Source organism: Leuciscus leuciscus (genome assembly GCF_965113295.1).
Source record: "Leuciscus leuciscus genome assembly, chromosome: 8".
In the NCBI taxonomy this organism is placed as follows: Eukaryota; Metazoa; Chordata; class Actinopteri; order Cypriniformes; family Leuciscidae; genus Leuciscus; species Leuciscus leuciscus.
The window spans coordinates 15532419-15549790 of NC_138732.1; the positions used below are offsets into that span (position 1 = coordinate 15532419).

The 17372-nt window shown below is 38.3% G+C and overlaps 1 protein-coding gene and 1 long non-coding RNA gene across 2 annotated transcripts in view; both read right to left on the reverse strand.

The window, feature by feature from the left end:
* The window catches only part of diaph2 (diaphanous-related formin 2), a 442308-nt gene that overhangs the window by 250813 nt on the left and 174123 nt on the right, over nucleotides 1-17372 (reverse strand). The gene's annotated exons all lie outside the window — the stretch shown is intronic.
* LOC309504943 lies at nucleotides 1166-10006 on the reverse strand. The gene is made up of 2 exons (XR_014208235.1): nucleotides 7027-10006; nucleotides 1166-6550 (listed from the first exon to the last, which is right to left on the reverse strand). It is a non-coding gene; the product is annotated as an uncharacterized lncRNA (long non-coding RNA).

The following is a 17372-nucleotide window of genomic DNA, read 5'->3' on the forward strand; positions in this document are numbered from 1 at the left end:
GGTAGAGTAGAACCCGGTGCCTCCCTCAGACACCTTTTCAAGAAGCAGTGCAAGAAAAAAAAAAAAGAAAAGAAAAGCGTAGAATCAAATGCTTTGCAGGCAACAAATTAGAGCTGAGCAGAGTGCTCCTTTTCAAAAGGCCCTTTACTTTGACCTTGCTTCATGTTAAATTCAATTACAGCACTTTTCTCCAAAGAAGATATTCAGAGCGGCATCGCCTCTGAGATTGCGGCAGCAACATCTGAGGGCTGTATTTCAAAAACATGCTCTTTAATATACCGACTCGCATACCTCGACACAAACAGCGGCTCTTGCTCTGTCACTGTAGATCAGTGCTGGCGCTGCTATTCCATGTACTTTCAAGGGGTAAATTACCCTGCACTCACGATCTGTACACCTCAGTATGATGAAAACACAACAGTACTCAAGGCTGTCATGAAATCAGTGAGTGGAATCTTACAGTACAGAGCAAACAAAATATGCGAGAAAAGTCAAGGAGCACTGCGCTCCTAATTGGTCGTCGGTGACTGCCTGGGTGGGAGTTCCAGTCGTCAAGGTGATAACCAAAGCGGCAGTCGAGAGATTTGAAAAGAATATATATATATATATATATATCTCCAGAGCAGTGATTCCAAAAGCAGGTACTGGGTCTGGGGTACTTGTAAATGTTTAGAATTATTTACAAATGACAGTGTATTCTTTTGTGGGTAATATGTCATTCTTGTTGAGATTTTGTTGAACTCGAATTTCACCATATGAAGAATGCAAATCAATATTGATATTATTTAATTTTTTGTTATGCACTTTTGTTAGCCATTTTATCTGAATAAAGCTGCCTTTATTACAGTGATTCACTTTCAGACTGTTTGAGAAAAAGAGACTCATCAATTAGTTCCTCTTTTTTTATTAATAAGCTTCCCCTCTTGTTATTAAAATGATCTTGTTTTTTCTTGCTTTGACAGTTCTGGGAGCAGTAACATAGAAACTTTCAGAGAACAACCTAAATTTGTTACATATTAATATTAATATAAAAATAACATTATATAAATGATGAGCCAAAAGCAACCCATTTCTGATTTGGTGCTGATGATTATATACAAAGAGAAAAAGAACTTGGGAAAAGTGTTAGTGTGTCACTGCTGTTGTGTGTGTGTGTGTGTGTGTGTGTGTGTGTGTGTGTGTGTGTGTGTGTGTGTGTGTGTGTGTGTGTGTGTGTGTGTGTGTGTGTGTGTGTGTGTGTGTGTGTGTGTGTGTGTGTGTGTGTGTGTGTGTGTGTGTGTGTGTTTTAGCACCTGTGAAATCATTCAAAATAATGACTAGCAGACACAGAAAGAAGTGTGTTCAGTATTGTATGTAATGTTGGGAAGTAGACCGGCTTCCTGCTGGCCCTCGCACAGATGCAGCAATGGCACTTGGCTTTTCCGCCAATCTGCAGAACAACATTTCAGCCAAAGCTGTGGGCTAACATCTGTCCTGCCAAAGCAAGACGACCTTTTTTATTTGTGAAGGTAAAACATTTTCACAGTACAAGCAGTAAGGGACAACACAGTCCCACCAGAGTTAAGAGGAATTGCTCCAACAGTGCATCACACCTTGCCACTGGCCTAGCCTACTGCTGTTCTTGTCGCTTCAGGCCTAGCATGACCGTACCATATTCCTGCATCCATTGCTTTGGGATCGATTGGGAGTAGCTAGTGTAATTGCCTTGAAAGCAATGTAGCATCATTAGAGGCTAGTCAGAGACGGAATTTGCAGGAATGAAAGGGCAAAGCTAACAGCTTCTCTGCAGCGGTAAAGGTTATCTTTAATCACCAATGAGGAATCATGGCTTTCCCCATTCTTCAAGACCAATCTTATTCTTCTCTATTTTGCCTCACTGTCACTCTTTCCACCATCAACCAACTAGTCCTTACTAGATAGGGGCAACAGACTGGAACTTTATTAATTACACAATGATTTGTTAGTGGCGGTCAAAGTGGGTCAGCCTTCGACCCAAGAAGAGCGCTGAGCACAGAGGGTGTACAGTAATTAGAATGGGAGCACTTTTGTATCTTCTGAAGCTTTAAGAATTATGGCTGTGGTCAAGTAGACCCCTAATGATCAAGACACCAGAAGCCAAAAGCAAGAACAACGACAAATAACTACGACAAAAAAAGCAAATGCCAGTAAGTCTCTGTTTATTAATTGGAAGGAAAACAGTGAGAGAAGGAGAAAAAAACTGTTCAAATGCATTACTTTTGTCAGAATTTTTGCAGGATCATTTGTATAAGTAATAATTGTAATTTTATAATGGTTAATTATTATTATTTGTTATATTTGTATTATTTAAAAACAAACAAACAAAGAAAAGGTAAATTTTTTATTTTTTATTTTATTGACCTTGATCTTATAGAAACAATTCAGATGGACTTCCCAAAACCAATTAAACCAGTAGTTTAGTTATTATCTTGTCAACATGAAAATATCTGTGTTCATTGTGTATACTGGGCTGTGATATGACTGTCAAAGGAAGGCAGTTTTTTTAACAAAAATAAAAATAAATAAAAAATAAATAAAAAAACAAAAGATTCACAGATTGAATGTCCCTCTAAAACTGGGTTTTAAGTGTACAAAACAAATGATCCTGCAAAAAGAAAAAAGATCCCTACTTGCATGTCTCTCTCTAAAAGAAACTAAAGAAATGTTTGGATTTATCAATCGTTTTCTTTCCACAACCCCCACTGTTTACCTTAAAAAAAAAAAGAGAGAGATGGAGGAAAAACAAAATCAAAAATACGAGACATGAGCTTTTGTTCACATAGTGTCTCTCTCTCGTATCCACTCCATCAATCGAAGCCGTTTCCTCAGCTGACAGCAGAAAGACTGACATATATCACACCTGCACGCACCTACACACGAACACACTTGCGCGCACACATAAATGCGCTGCGTTTCAAAACCGAATCTAGGTCAGAGACATTAAAATTTCAACAAAGTCCCTCTGACTTTGGAAGGAAGGTGTGGAGAAAAATCCGACAGAAGGCCTGCTGTCGCTGTGTGCCGCCGTGGGGTCATGCCATATCCAGGCCACAGTGGCTAGGCCTGATGGATTCTATGACATCAAAGAGAGTGGAAGAAGGTTAGATTATGTGACACCAGACACACCAAACCCAGACTGAACCGGACTGTGAGTTTCAGTACTCAAAGTGCTCAGTCATCATACCAGAAGAAATCTAACTGTAAGCAGGCATTACAGAGATACTTCACCATACCATCTGGAGGAAAGGGCCTAAATATCTTTTTTAGCACTCTTTCATCTTATAGAGCTCTATCTGAAAATTAATGATCCGGAACTCCAGGACATTTTTATTTGTCCCCTAACACCTACCTCACTGTCCGGTGAATGGCAGGGTTTGGGATGATGAAATATTCGTGGCTGTAAAGTGCGATTGATCGCTTTACTCTGGCAGATGGCCTGTTTGTACGCTAGTTGGAACAGCAAAGGCAAAGACAAATTATTTCTAGAAGTTAAAGAACCCACTACATCAAAATTTCCAGTCTATTTCTTTAAGGGAAAAAATTATATAATTTGCGTATATAATTTATATACAGTATATACACACACATACACACTTTATATTCTCTGACTAGCACAGTAATTAACAAACCATACAAGTGTCTATTGTGATGTTACCACACTATGATATATTTGCATAAACATATCAAGAATGGCAGTCTAGGGTCTGAGGACCTAGTGTGTGAAGAAACATCGCCATTGGCCAAACGCAAACATCATAGCAAAACTCAATCCCAGCTTGCTTCAGCTGGTAAGAGAAAAGCTGTTTGGGTTGCACCAAACACTGTAAATCCTTCCTTTGAGCAAACATTCTCAGGGCTTACCACTGCTCCAACAGCTCGAACACAAACACAAAGCGAAAAGTGCACAAGAAGCTACAGACACACACGACTAATGGCTTGTACATGTTTACAGTTATGAGCAGCTAATGTACTTGCCTCTCTATGTATGTAATGCATAGAAGTGAATCATACAGTACTTATCCACGGTAAATATCACTGAATAGTTCAGTTCTCCCACACACTACAACTCGTTTTTATTTTATTTATTTTTTATTAGGCAGGAAAGGTATTTTAAAAAATAACCTTTGCTACACTCAGCGCCATCGGGTCACGGTGTGGCCTGTCCATACCGAAACCACATTGTTTCCCTATTAATTAACCCATTGAATCATTGAATCATTTATATATACATGCCATTTCACAGGAATCCATTACACAAGTACACAGGTATCACTGTAATACTAGAGCGAGACGGACACAATGACACAAAATAAATAATGAATAGCATTCATTTCAAATCACACCACTCGCTTGTGACATTTGAAAATGGTGTCAAATTATGAGCACGATTTTCACTGGGGAACAGAGGGGGTACTAATTAAATGCAGGCTCATTGTTTTAGAGATACACTAACCTGTTTTTCAGCCTGCAAACAAAGGCCTTTGGTACACCTGAGACATTAGGCATATGCCACGCTACATCTTTCTCACTTCAGAGTAGTACAATGTGCAGACATCCGCAAAACATGTTTTATAGTGTGTACAGACAACAACAAAAAGCAGCATAAAGCACTTACTAGTGTGCCAACAAATGAAAACACACACAAAGCGCTCTCAAACCCGCTCTCCTTTTTGATGTGCTGGTAGCAAAGTGAGGAATCCCATGCAGTGCCACATCTCCTAAGGCAAGGTCTGTTTCTTTTTCTTTATTTGGCATGGGTTCTATGTGCATGTGCCTATCACCCCCAGCAGCTCTGGAGCACACCCATATCTCCCTCCACAGACACTGCCATCATACCTGCTCAAGAAAACACACATGGCACATGTATGAAACAATGCCCATCCTGACTTTATCAGGATCTGGAGTAACAGAGGCCTTTATTAGACAGGAAAAATGAAAATGAGACTCTTTTCTGATGGTCCGAGGACACACGTATTGTCTTTCTGCCATCGATACCAATTACGAAGCATCAATGGAGGAGGAAAATGCATAAATATATTTTCTCCCCCTTTGATAACTGTTTTCTAAATCCTTTTCTATGCCCTCTTCACATTGTAATTGGGTTTGTGTGATAATGAAGGTCACGTAAGCCGAGCGGTGCATTGTGGTCTATACGTCTGTTACCACACAGAAAGGGACGCTGCATCCCTCATTATCCAAGGATCTTCTGTGATCCATGTCTCATTTCGGATGAAAACCAACAATGCTAACTATAGAAAAGTCCCTCATCATCTGCAATGCGAGATGGGGCCTGCCTGCAGAGTACATCACAATGAGGAACCTGCATTAATGAATTTGTCATTAAACGACCTGCCTTCCTTTCTAATAATAATACAAATAAAAAAAACATAGCAGGAATATTGGTAGTACATCATATAAAGGGTGACTGTTATTTCAAGTGGCCTGATCAATCCATAGGGTCTTTTCATTGTGGTGATGTGCTTGTTAGTCATCTGAGTAGATAGCAGATTGTGTCTTAATTGGAATCCCACCAGAAGCCTTTAGTAACATATAAAATTATCAGCACCTTCGGCTGCTGCTATTTCATTATAGAGATGTTAGCATAACTGTAGGTGAGAAACTTAAAAAAACAACAGGGCAGCCAGTGTTAATTTTTACACAGTTGTTTGTTTCGGTTATAGTTTTTGTCATTAAAAAAATAGCATGTAACTCATTTTAACTTGTGCATATCAAGAATCACATACAGCAGGCTATTAAAATTCCATTATTTATTCAAGCATTTCTTATTATTTTAAGGCATTATACCATTCAAAGGTTTTGGGGTCGGTAAGATTTTGAATATTTTTTGAAAGTCGTTGTGTATATTACCAAGGCTGTATTTATTTAATCAGAAATAAAGTTAAAAACTATGATATTCTGAAATATTATTACATTTTAAATAATGTTTCCTATTTTAATAGATTTTAAATAGTATAATATATTCCTGTGATTCCAAATCTTCAGATGTCATTCTAATACCCTTACCTGCTGCATTTCTTTCAGGATTTTGATTAATAGACATTTCAAAAGAACAGTATTTATTTAAAATAGAATGTTTCTGTAACAATGTACAAATCTTTACTGTCAAATTTGATCCATTAAATGTGTCCCTGAAATGTAGCCTATATAAAAACACACATACTGATTTTATGAAGGTTACATGTGAAATAATACATTAAATGGCTCACTGTAGCAGTTCAAAACTTTTCAAATACAGACTGGGAAAGATATTTCACATGCAACCTTTATAAAGTCAGTGGGATGTCCAGCACGTTCCTCTGAAAATCTGTTTTAAGTTTTCCTGAGAGGATGCTATAATCCTGTCTGAGGCAATGTTGGACAGGTTTGCATTTTCCTTTACAGGTTATTGACGTCTCATCTGTGATGTGTGTATGTGTGTGTGTGTTTATGTGTGTCCTCTTGAGAAAAACCTCAGTGAAGACAAGCTGAGGAGAACAATTTCTCCCTACATCAACACAACACAGTAGCCTGACTACGTCAGACTTCCTACTTCCGCTAATTTCATTTCGCTCCTGTAGTCAGTCTGAGATAGCAGCCTATCTTTCAGTTTTCCACCGGCCTGAAAACAGCCGGGCCAATCAACGAACAGAGGGCAGGCTGAGAGCCGTGACGTAGACGCTGATTGTACCGTGGATGCGTAGATTTACTTCACATAATCTCCAAAAGTCATTCACAGCCATATTCACTCCGGTATTTCGCTCGATGGTTTAGTTTTTGCATCATACATGCGTTTACAGTGGAAGTTAGATGCGGCTGAGCATGCGCATAACACACGCCATAACCAAACGTTATGTGATTGGCTTACGGGTAACCAATGATTTTAAACTTCAGACAAGTGCCCCCCCCGCGAGAGAGAAAACACTTCTCTATGCCCTTCCAGACTCTGTATACGAAGCAAAGTGAAGTAGCAGAGTCTGGTATTACCAGGCTAACAACACAGTGCAGTACAGAGCAAACCCTCACACTCCCTCAGCTAGATCACATTTAAGAACATTATAATTCCCAATAAATACATCATGGAACAATGTTCATCCTCTGCTATAATGGATTGGTGTGTTTTCGTTGTGTATATTCTGTTAATTCTGAGGGCAGAAGTGGCTAAACATGACAGCATTCGCTCTCTTCAAATATCCAGACACATCGCAGACGTGTGTAGAAGAGGGGAGGAGAGGAGAGGTGAGAGTCTAGGAGGAGGATGTTATGACAGGGTGATGTGGGCTTGGTCTTCAGCCACCCACAGCGTTTTAGACAGCCAAAAGCTATGCAAGCCTCAGCTACAGACACGACTGAGCTCTTAATAACCCCAAACAATGGAACCGATAGCTCAAACGGGCACAAGATAAATGAGGAATTTGGGCACGATGAAAGGAAGATGCATAAGACAAAGAAAGCAATAAATGATGATGCATAGAAGATCTTCAAAAATTAGGTTAAGGTTTGAGGGAGAGAAAATGAAAATCTAGAAATGAATGAGTCTCTTCTCAGATGTCAATCAAAGCAGCCTGGTAAACTAATTGAAATGAGTGGCGTGTTCTACTTACAATACAGCACTCTATCAGATTGCTCTACAATGATACATCCAATGCTAATGTGATTCTGTCTTGGATGTTTTTAATATGTGTGCATCAGCTAGATGAAACACAATATTTGACAAACTCACTGCTGTATAACATGCAGTGAACACCTATTTAATAATAATGCAATGAATAATACATACTTTTGTCCACTAGACTGTTTACTATATGTTAACTCTTTCCCCACCATCGAAGGAAATTTCCATCATTTATGAGACAAAGCTTCCCCGCCATCGACGAAAATTTCTGGCTTTCCTTGGGATGTTTCTGGCTTTCCGATCTGGATGTATATTAGCTTTTTGCTCAAAATGTTGCTTTTTTTATTTAACATACCCACATTAAAGTGTTCATAAAAAAAAAAAAAGAAAAATAAAGAATGCATTGATCTAGAATAAAACGGGTATTTTTTGTTGTTGTTGAAAAGCAGATGTTCTGTTCTTTTTTTATTATTATTATTATTATTTATTGCATGTTCAGATATTCATTTTCTCACTGTCAGACTGAGACTGAAATTACAGGAATGGGATTTGAAAGAATGCTGCTGACCTTTCCTCCACGGCTTGTTTGTGAACAGTCCCTTTGCATAAAGAAACTGGCGAAAATCCATTGGCAAACTCATTTAATCTTCTGAATGACATCTAACGTTACATGACGGCGAGGCAGTGCGCACTCCTGGGAAAATGTTAAAGCAGCCCTGACAGACACCATTACCAGCCAAAGACCACATCGCCCCTGGTATTGAAATACATACTCTCCCAAGGGGACATCAATGTGTGAAAATTAATACTTTGGCATAAGGCCAAAAAAAAGGAACTAAAAACGACACGTAATTGATTCTCAATCTAACAGTTCACTTGTCGTTTAGAAGCATTTGTGGCTGTCGTCACCTATAAATTACTCTCTCGGTGATGTTTACATTCCCAGGAAGGAGGGGGTAATATTAAATAGAGTCTTGTGTGAGTACGGCTGGTGCAACATGCAGAAGACTCACAAAGGAAGTGCACTCATCCCCCCCATCCCAAACCATGAGCGTGGAAATGTTACTTAGGTCTGAGTGCCCCCTACTGTCTAAACATATAAGAGGTCACACCTGGAGTCCTTATGACACTGAAAATCAACCGAATAAATCTCATGAGGAGTGAAACATACATTGTGATGCAAATATATTTTTAGCCGTGTAGTTTAATGTGGCGTCTGGTGGTTTAAATGGTTTCTTTGGTTACTGCTGTGTTACTCAGAAACACATAAAGTACATGTCCATATCGGCATCATATATATATATATATATATATATATATATATATATATATATATATATATATATATATATATATATATATATATATATATACACACTCTGTGGCATGGGATCCCAAAAAGCTGCAGCCGGTAATAAACAAGGCATATGTGGATATAAATACACTCACACACACGGAAAAGCATGAGCACTGCAGTAGCATAAGATAGCTCTCAGGCACGGATCAATAAGGTAGAGTCAAATAGGCTGGCTGTGCTGTGTGACGGCCAAAAACCCTCATCAGCGCACAGTCTGAGAGAGCTCTCCAATACACACTGACTGACAAGCTATCGCCTCACAGGATCAGACACAATATACTATCTCTCCCTCCCTCTCCAATGAGACTCAGACAGACCTTACGATAGAGGACAAGTCTGGGGTGAGTTATGAACACAGTGTACCACCCGGCTATAAAGCGCTGACACTCCTGCGGTAACATTAAGTCCAGTTCATTATGACGCTAATGATAGCCGTTTATCAATCATTAATCATATGCTCTGAAGCAGAATATATGTGCAGACAATCAAAGAGAGAGAGGAGAGACAGAGAAAGGTTCTGAATGTAAGTGCTGCTGCAGGAAGGCAGTTACGCATCTGTTGCAGTAAAATTACAGTGCAAATTCAGAAGCCAATCACTGCTTTAATCAACATATTCATTAGTTGTCTGGATATATTTGTACAACAGAATATTGAATACACAATAATTATGTATGTGTGTTGGTTTGGCTGTACTTTACATGGACCCAGTCCTAGTGAACTTTCCTCTCAAAAGAACTATTGATTTCTTTGATTATTTTTTTTTTAATTATTATTATTATGAGGACAGAATTATATTTGATGTTCATTATGGTTTTATATAATTTTATTTATTTTACTTTTTTGTGCTTTTGTTTTAATTAGTATAGAGAAGAAGAAGGAGAAAGAGAAGAAGAAGGAGGAGGAGGAGGAGGAGGAGGAGAAGAAGAAGAAGAAGAAAAAGAAAAAGAAGAAGAAGAAGAAGAAGAAGAAGAAGAAGAAGAAGAAGAAGAAAAAGAAGAAGAAGAAGAAGAAGAAGAAGAAGAAGACAGGTAATTCTCTGTGAAGTGAAATATCAAATAGCATACAGCGGTGGAAAATGCAAACAGAACAAAGAGTGTGACAAAGAAAAAAAGAGAAAACAGATATGTGTTATGTCATACTAAGGATGTGAGGTCAGAGGTCAGTAAGAGGTCATGACCCCTGAGTTTGCTTGTTTTTTTGTTTTGTTTTTGTTTTTTGTCTGAATCTAGGGGAGTGGGGAACCTGTTACACACAAACACATTATTACACAACCTCCGTCAAACATTTGTACCTACGTGCTCAAAAAACACACTTGACTTGCTCCGCCCTTTCTTCAGCTCAAGACAGGAACAAACACACCCGTCGACTAAAAGCTGTCCCACAGCGGCGGTCCTAAAAGGAATCATTCTATCAAGTGTGTCACTAGAGCTTAAAAACTGGGCCATTCGCACTGTCACCTACACAACATCAGGGACAAGCCGCTGCGTCCCGGGGAGACACTGAGAGCAGTGTACCGACAACATGTGACTACCGGGAGAAAGTGTTAATGCAGACAAGACACCCTCCCCATGCTTTGTACGGAAAACTAAAGTCTAAAAGAAGTCATCATCTCCATGTTCAGGAACCTTTAAAGACAGTGAAAGTATGGTCACGTCCAGCTATCTCTCCTTCACTTAACCTGCCACTATCAATCTGCCGCAATCACCGACAGTCACAGCTGAATTGTATAACAGCTGACAAGGAACTATTCACATTTCTGATAATGCACTCAATTAATTTGGCCCAATTAGTAAGAGAGTAGATTTGTTCAAGCCACAAAAGCTTGAAATCAAGCCTTATTCCCATTATTGCCACAGCCCCGTCCAGCCACGCTGCTCTCACGCTCTCGTGCCTCACCATAGGGCTTCCTTAATTATAATAGACAGAATAATGAAAGCGGGACCTGGCAGACGACCAGAGCAAATACAGCCACACAGGTGTGTATGTGCATCCCGAGCTCAAGTTCTCAGAGTCTGTGGCACTATCAAAACCCCTCCCCCTGTTTAAGAGCGCCACCAACTATAGCCACTGAAAACAACCACCTAGAGGAAATGCACAAATTAAAGCAGAAAGCCATTTGGGTTAGGTGCTGTGTTGATTTTGTCATTCAATACTGTATTCCTGTTAGGGATGTGCAATACTTTTCAAAATCGATAAGTCAGTGGGTTGTTTGGACAACTAGTTGGCCTTATGAAAGCCATGTATAATTAGGCTAGTTTCGGGGCATGCCCACAAAACTGGAGTAGATGCATTTTAAAGAGATTTATAGTCACTCAGTGAAGCACTTAAACAGGGTTAACTTAACAACAACAAAAAAACTAAACATTTGTATTGCACAAACTTCAATCTCATATTTCATATATCTTAAAATATCTTAAAATATGTCTTAAAAATATATTTAAATTCCTGAAATTGGCGGATATGTATGCCATATAAGCAAATACATTTAAATTACAGCAATCAACATGTACATTTATATTTTGAAATGGCTGTAACAATGATGCTCATAAGTGCTTACACACACACACACATATACATATACATATATATGTGTGTGTGTGTGTGTGTGTGTGTGTGTGTGTGTGTGTGTGTGTGTGTGTGTGTGTGTGTGTGTGTGTGTGTGTGTGTGTGTGTGTGTGTGTGTGTGTGTGTGTGTGTGTGTGTGTGTGTGTGTGTGTGTGTGTGTGTGTATACACACACATATACAGTATACATACATACATATATATATATATATATATATATATATATATATATACTGTATATATTATATATTATATATTATAATATATATATATATAAAATGCAGTCTTGGTGAACCTAAGACAAGTCTTTCAAAAACATTTAAAAATCATATTTTTCCAAACTTTTTACCAGTAGTTTAAATGTAAGGGATAATATACATCCAACTGGTTGTTATCGCAGAATAAATCCCGACAGTGTGATCAGGCAAAGCAGAGTGAGTGGTCTTGCATCAGCCTGAAGGGGTTTATTCTGAGATAACAGGCTGGATGTGCATTCTTCCGCTTATTACAAGGCTACTTGCCACATAAGTAAAAAATTAGACATTAAATATTTTTCTGAGTCGAAATATTTTATTAGCTATTTATCCACAAAGCTTCCGCAAAGAAAGCAGTTGTTAGCAAGCGGCAAGTTCAAACTAGACAGACATTTAAGGGATAAGATATAATCATACCACTTATTACACAGTATTTCACCACATAAATAATTATTAGGATAAGAGATATTGATCTGAAACGTTCTAAAATAGTACCTCTTTGTTATCTTATAATCCATTACAGTATGCAAAACAATTGTCGCAAAATGGCAGCAGCTGCTTTTGTTTGAAACGATAGAGTCCGCGATACCGGATGACAATGAGATAACTGCATACAAAATATTGATTTGAGTTTTAATATCTTATAAGCTCACCAAACGCAAAACTTCCACGATGAAAAAACGTTCCTAGCAAGCGTAAAGCACTGACTTCAGAGCCTGTGTTATCAGTTGTTACCAGTTGTTATCGGGTGATAACATAATGCTAGATGGCGCGATTGACCAATCAGAATCAAGTATTCCACAGAGCCATGTAATAAATACACATATAATATAAATGTAAATAATCATGATTTATTACTTATGTACAATATAAACTATTAATACTTATATATTATTTGCACATCATAAAATAAAAAGTATAAATCTAAATAAACTTAGCACTATTTATTCATCCCAACTTTTTGTAAAAAGGCATTCTGTGAATCAATGCCTAAGAAAAAGAAGTCAATATGTTATTTAAATAATCATACTTCATTTAAAGAGTACTTATGTTTCATATGCATGTCTATTAATATGCAACAAATTCACAACATTTGAGTAAAAACCACCTCCTACACCCCTTCGACAGCGCAACAAGCGCTAACACACACACACACACACACTTGTGGCATTCAGTTTAAGCTCAAAGACTAGTAAAGGCTGGTTGCCATGGGGACAGGTGCATGCAGAGCTGACGCGTGTGTCATTGCGCGAGTGGAATGGTGTGTGTTAGTGGAGCGCGTCACACAGTTCACACTCATGACAAACAAGTGTCGAAGAACAGCGGACAACGTGAAAACTCTCATACTGCAGCCTGAATGGACAATCACAGGGCAGCCCGCAGGAAAAGGGGTTAACGTGTGGTCAAACCTGAAGATAAAGTGAGTGACTTTGAGACTTTTCTTTTTCTGTCCATCTTTCGCACATTCACAATAAAGTTGGCCTAACCCCTCCTATTCGGTCTATCATATCAAGGTGATTCATTCATTTAAATACAACAGAGAAAATACAGCTGTCAGCTGCACCCTAATAACCATGTGACAAAACCTCCACACTCAACCACACACAAGAGAGATTTTGTGTAAGGTATAATGATAGCTTTACAAAAAAACACGTATACCAAAAAGGCACAACTCATAATAACAGTTTGCCTGTAGCGTGACCCTCCATTAGCACACTTACTCTTACACTAGTGTTCCATTGTCCTTACTGAAATAACAATGACACTAACTAGGTTCATTTACTTTCTAATGTCAACGAATTAATATAGAATAGATGAATAAAACAAATACAAAAAAATTCAAGATTAAATTGTCAGGTATTTTCCTATTTTCCACTATTTCCTTGAACAAATGTGATAAACAGCACAAGTTATTACATCACACAGCATCGTATGTCTATTCGAGCTAGTCTCGAACAACATTGTGAATCTGTTTCTAATTTTGGTTTGAGGAATGTTCCACATAAGAATAATATATCCCATATTCCACAAAATCAATATCCTAGATAAAATTATTGATTTTTCTTTTATGCCAAAAATCATTAGGATATTAATTAAAGATCATGTTCCATGAAGATATTTAGTAAATTTCCTACCGTAAATATATAAAACATTTATTTTTGTGAGTGAATGCAGCACAATCGCGAACATAAATGGACAATTCATGTAAACATAAATGTATTTTTTTTTTTTTTGCACCCTCAGATTCCAGATTTTCAAATAGTTGTATCTCGGCCAAATATTGTCCTATCCTAACAATTATTATTATTATTTCACACATCTATAAAAGGAACAGTGTCAATGCACTGAACCTCTCTAGTAATCATATCAGCATCAGCCACACAAAGACTCCACTCTAAATGCATTTACAACTAGCCTTACCAGAGAAATGTAAGATTATTTGCCAAAATCTTGGTGTTATTAATTAACAATTTAATCTGCCAGAGCGAGATTGTTTCTGGGTATTATGATTTTGTTTTGTCCCATAATGCATACGAGTTATGGCCACCAGCCCATGTTGGAACCAATCAAAGCAGCATGTGTTTGTGAGTGTTAAACCATGATATGATGGCCAACTGGACTAGAGGGGTGGAGCGGGGAGGCAGACAGGCAGCTATCAGTGCTACACGGGTGCGGAGTAATCTGAATGGACAGCGGCAAGACCCAGGAAGTCCCGGGAGCTGGGGCGGCATTATTCTCTACTCTCCCGGGTTGCATTGTGTCTCATGCATTCAGTGTTAATCTCACCCTTCGGGGACATTTGCTGTTGCGTTAATTACACACCACCAGGAGCATTCATTAACACAAACACACACACGCAAACAGACATGCAGAAGTTCATTGACACATGTTATAATACATGGATATGCAAAACACATGCACAAATTTAGAAGTAGGAGCCTAGGGCGTTGATCCAAGGAAAAATAATTGAAGACTTAAATGTAACACAGTTTAAGCATAAACACAGATGTGCACACTAGAAACAGCATCCACAACATACAACATGATATAGGTGTAATGCATCATATTTTGATCGCAACTGGTGGAACAGTAAAAAAAGAAAAATATATATTATATTAAAACAATTATATAGTGGTTTATTAATAATTATATATTATTTCTGGATGGAAGAACACAGGTTTTCAATTTCAATTATGATGCATCACAATTATATGGAGTATTTTTTTCAAGCCAACATTTATTTAACAAGGATGCATTCAACTGATCAGATGTAGCAGTAAAAAACAGCAGTATAATAATAAGAAATGGTTTTTTTTGCAAAAAATCTGCACATTAGATGATTTCTAAAGTGCATGTGACACTGAAGACTGGAATAGTGGCTGCTAAAAACATTATTTCACCATTAGATTAATACATTTAGATAAATTTTAAAATTGTTTTACTTTTTTTCTTTTATATATATATATATATATATATATATATATATATATATATATATATATATATATATATATATATATATATATATATATATATATATATATATATATAAAAGAAAAAAAGTAAAACAATTTTAAAATTTATCTAAATGTATTAATCTATTAATATATATAAATGCAGCCTTGCAAAAAATATTTAAAAATCTTGTGTGGTTTTTGATGTGGAGACAAACTCCATATCAAACTGATATACTGTATGATTGCATCAGTACAGCCCCAGTCACACCCACAACAACATAAAGGCTATCTAACCTACTTAACACTTTAAATACACACACAGCATGTGTATAATCACACCATGCCTTCACCAGTGGCACAATTTGGCTCATCCACATCCAAAACAACCACCACATTAACACTATTCAGTGCCAACATACAGTAGCCAGACGGGGCTGCAGCTAATGTTCACACAATTAACTCCAGAGCTCTTGGTCTCTTCCCCTCACCCTCTGATAACCCCTTCCTCCCTGCCTCACCCAGCCCTCATTACTAGCCTGCCATCCGCTGACCTCTCACCATGGAAACCCAGTCACACAGCTCACACACACCTGGGGTTAGAGCCACAAGCAAATTCTCTTTCCAATCTACGATGGTGGAAGGGCCATGGGGAAGGGCCGAGTATATTGCTCCGTCGTGGCAGTCAGCTTGGTTTCTGGACCAGAGTGATGGGCTGGCAGGTGACCCTCTCCACTAGCAGCTGGGCCCAGCCCCAGACGCGGGCTCTTTAATTGTGCCGCAGGGGAGCTCCAACTTTCTCCCCCTTCGCTCAATTACGGCGCTAGTCAGTTTAGACAAGATGGAGAACACATGAGATAGAGACAGTGAAAGGGAGAGAGATGCGTTTTGACTGGATTTTAGACAGAGTGAATGGGTTTAAATAGCCATGTGGGCTGAGAGACCCTCTATCACTGCTGAGCACCTGCGTGATAGTTATGTATCGGTCGACTAATGGACTCTGGCATTATGGGAGAGTTAAACATGCTTCAGTAGCCTCAGCATTGGAAGAAGGGTAAAAGGCGTCAAACATTCTCTCTGACATGACATAGACCATTAGCACTGCCATCAGCATGGCAAACATGCATTCCAGGATGCCGATGATGCACGTCAGTGAAAAAACAGCATTGCGGAGCATGCAGGCAAATCAATCCAGCTCGATTGTTATTATAGAGGGAGGAGGGTTGGTGCACCTTAAGGCCTCGTCCATATAATGTCACACAACACATACTAACGATCGGAGGGTAAACTTCACATACACAAACAGGGGCTGGGGAGTTTAAGCGGACAGTGGTTTGACTCTGGCGTGCCGATGTCTCTAATCAAATATCAGAGGACTGATGAGAACATGTAATACAAGGTGGTGTTAGCTGAAGAACACGAGTGCTCTGACGTTGATGGTGTGAAATGTGATTAAAATTGAATCAAGGCATATCAATCGTGTGAGGTTAATTTGTATTAACATGCCGTGCCAAAAGTGTGCTTTCAATCCCTGAGATGCCCATGGCTTCAGAAAGGTTAATAAGTTGCCTCACCTCGGCCGAGACGGCGGAAGGAGGATAGAAGAGGCAGAGCGTGCTCGTTTAATGCAAATTCACAAGAGTACATACAGCAATGGTCACATCTATTCAGAACATCCGCTCTTTTGGCCTCATCTTCAGTAGGGTTGGGTATCATTTGAATTTGAACGATTCCGATTCCGATTCCTTGTTTCGATTCCGGTTCCTAACGATTCTCGATTCCGATTCTTTTAAGAGGCAGGGTCAAAAAAGTTTAGATCAATTTTAATTCTATGAACTTTTTACTTTTTATGAAATTTACTATGAATTTCTCACAGGGCTGTTTTCAACTACAATATAAATATCAAATCTATTTTAAACAACTTTTTTAGGACATTTTAAATGAGCTAGCTAACCAACGGTCTTTCTGAAGGAAATAGTCTGACCTTCTCCATCAATTGAAATATAAAAAAAATTGCATCACAATAAGTGTATTGTATTGTGATTGTCACTAACATTTTAGTAACTAAACTGAATTTTATTAGGTTTAGTGACAACATGTTACAATGTTTAC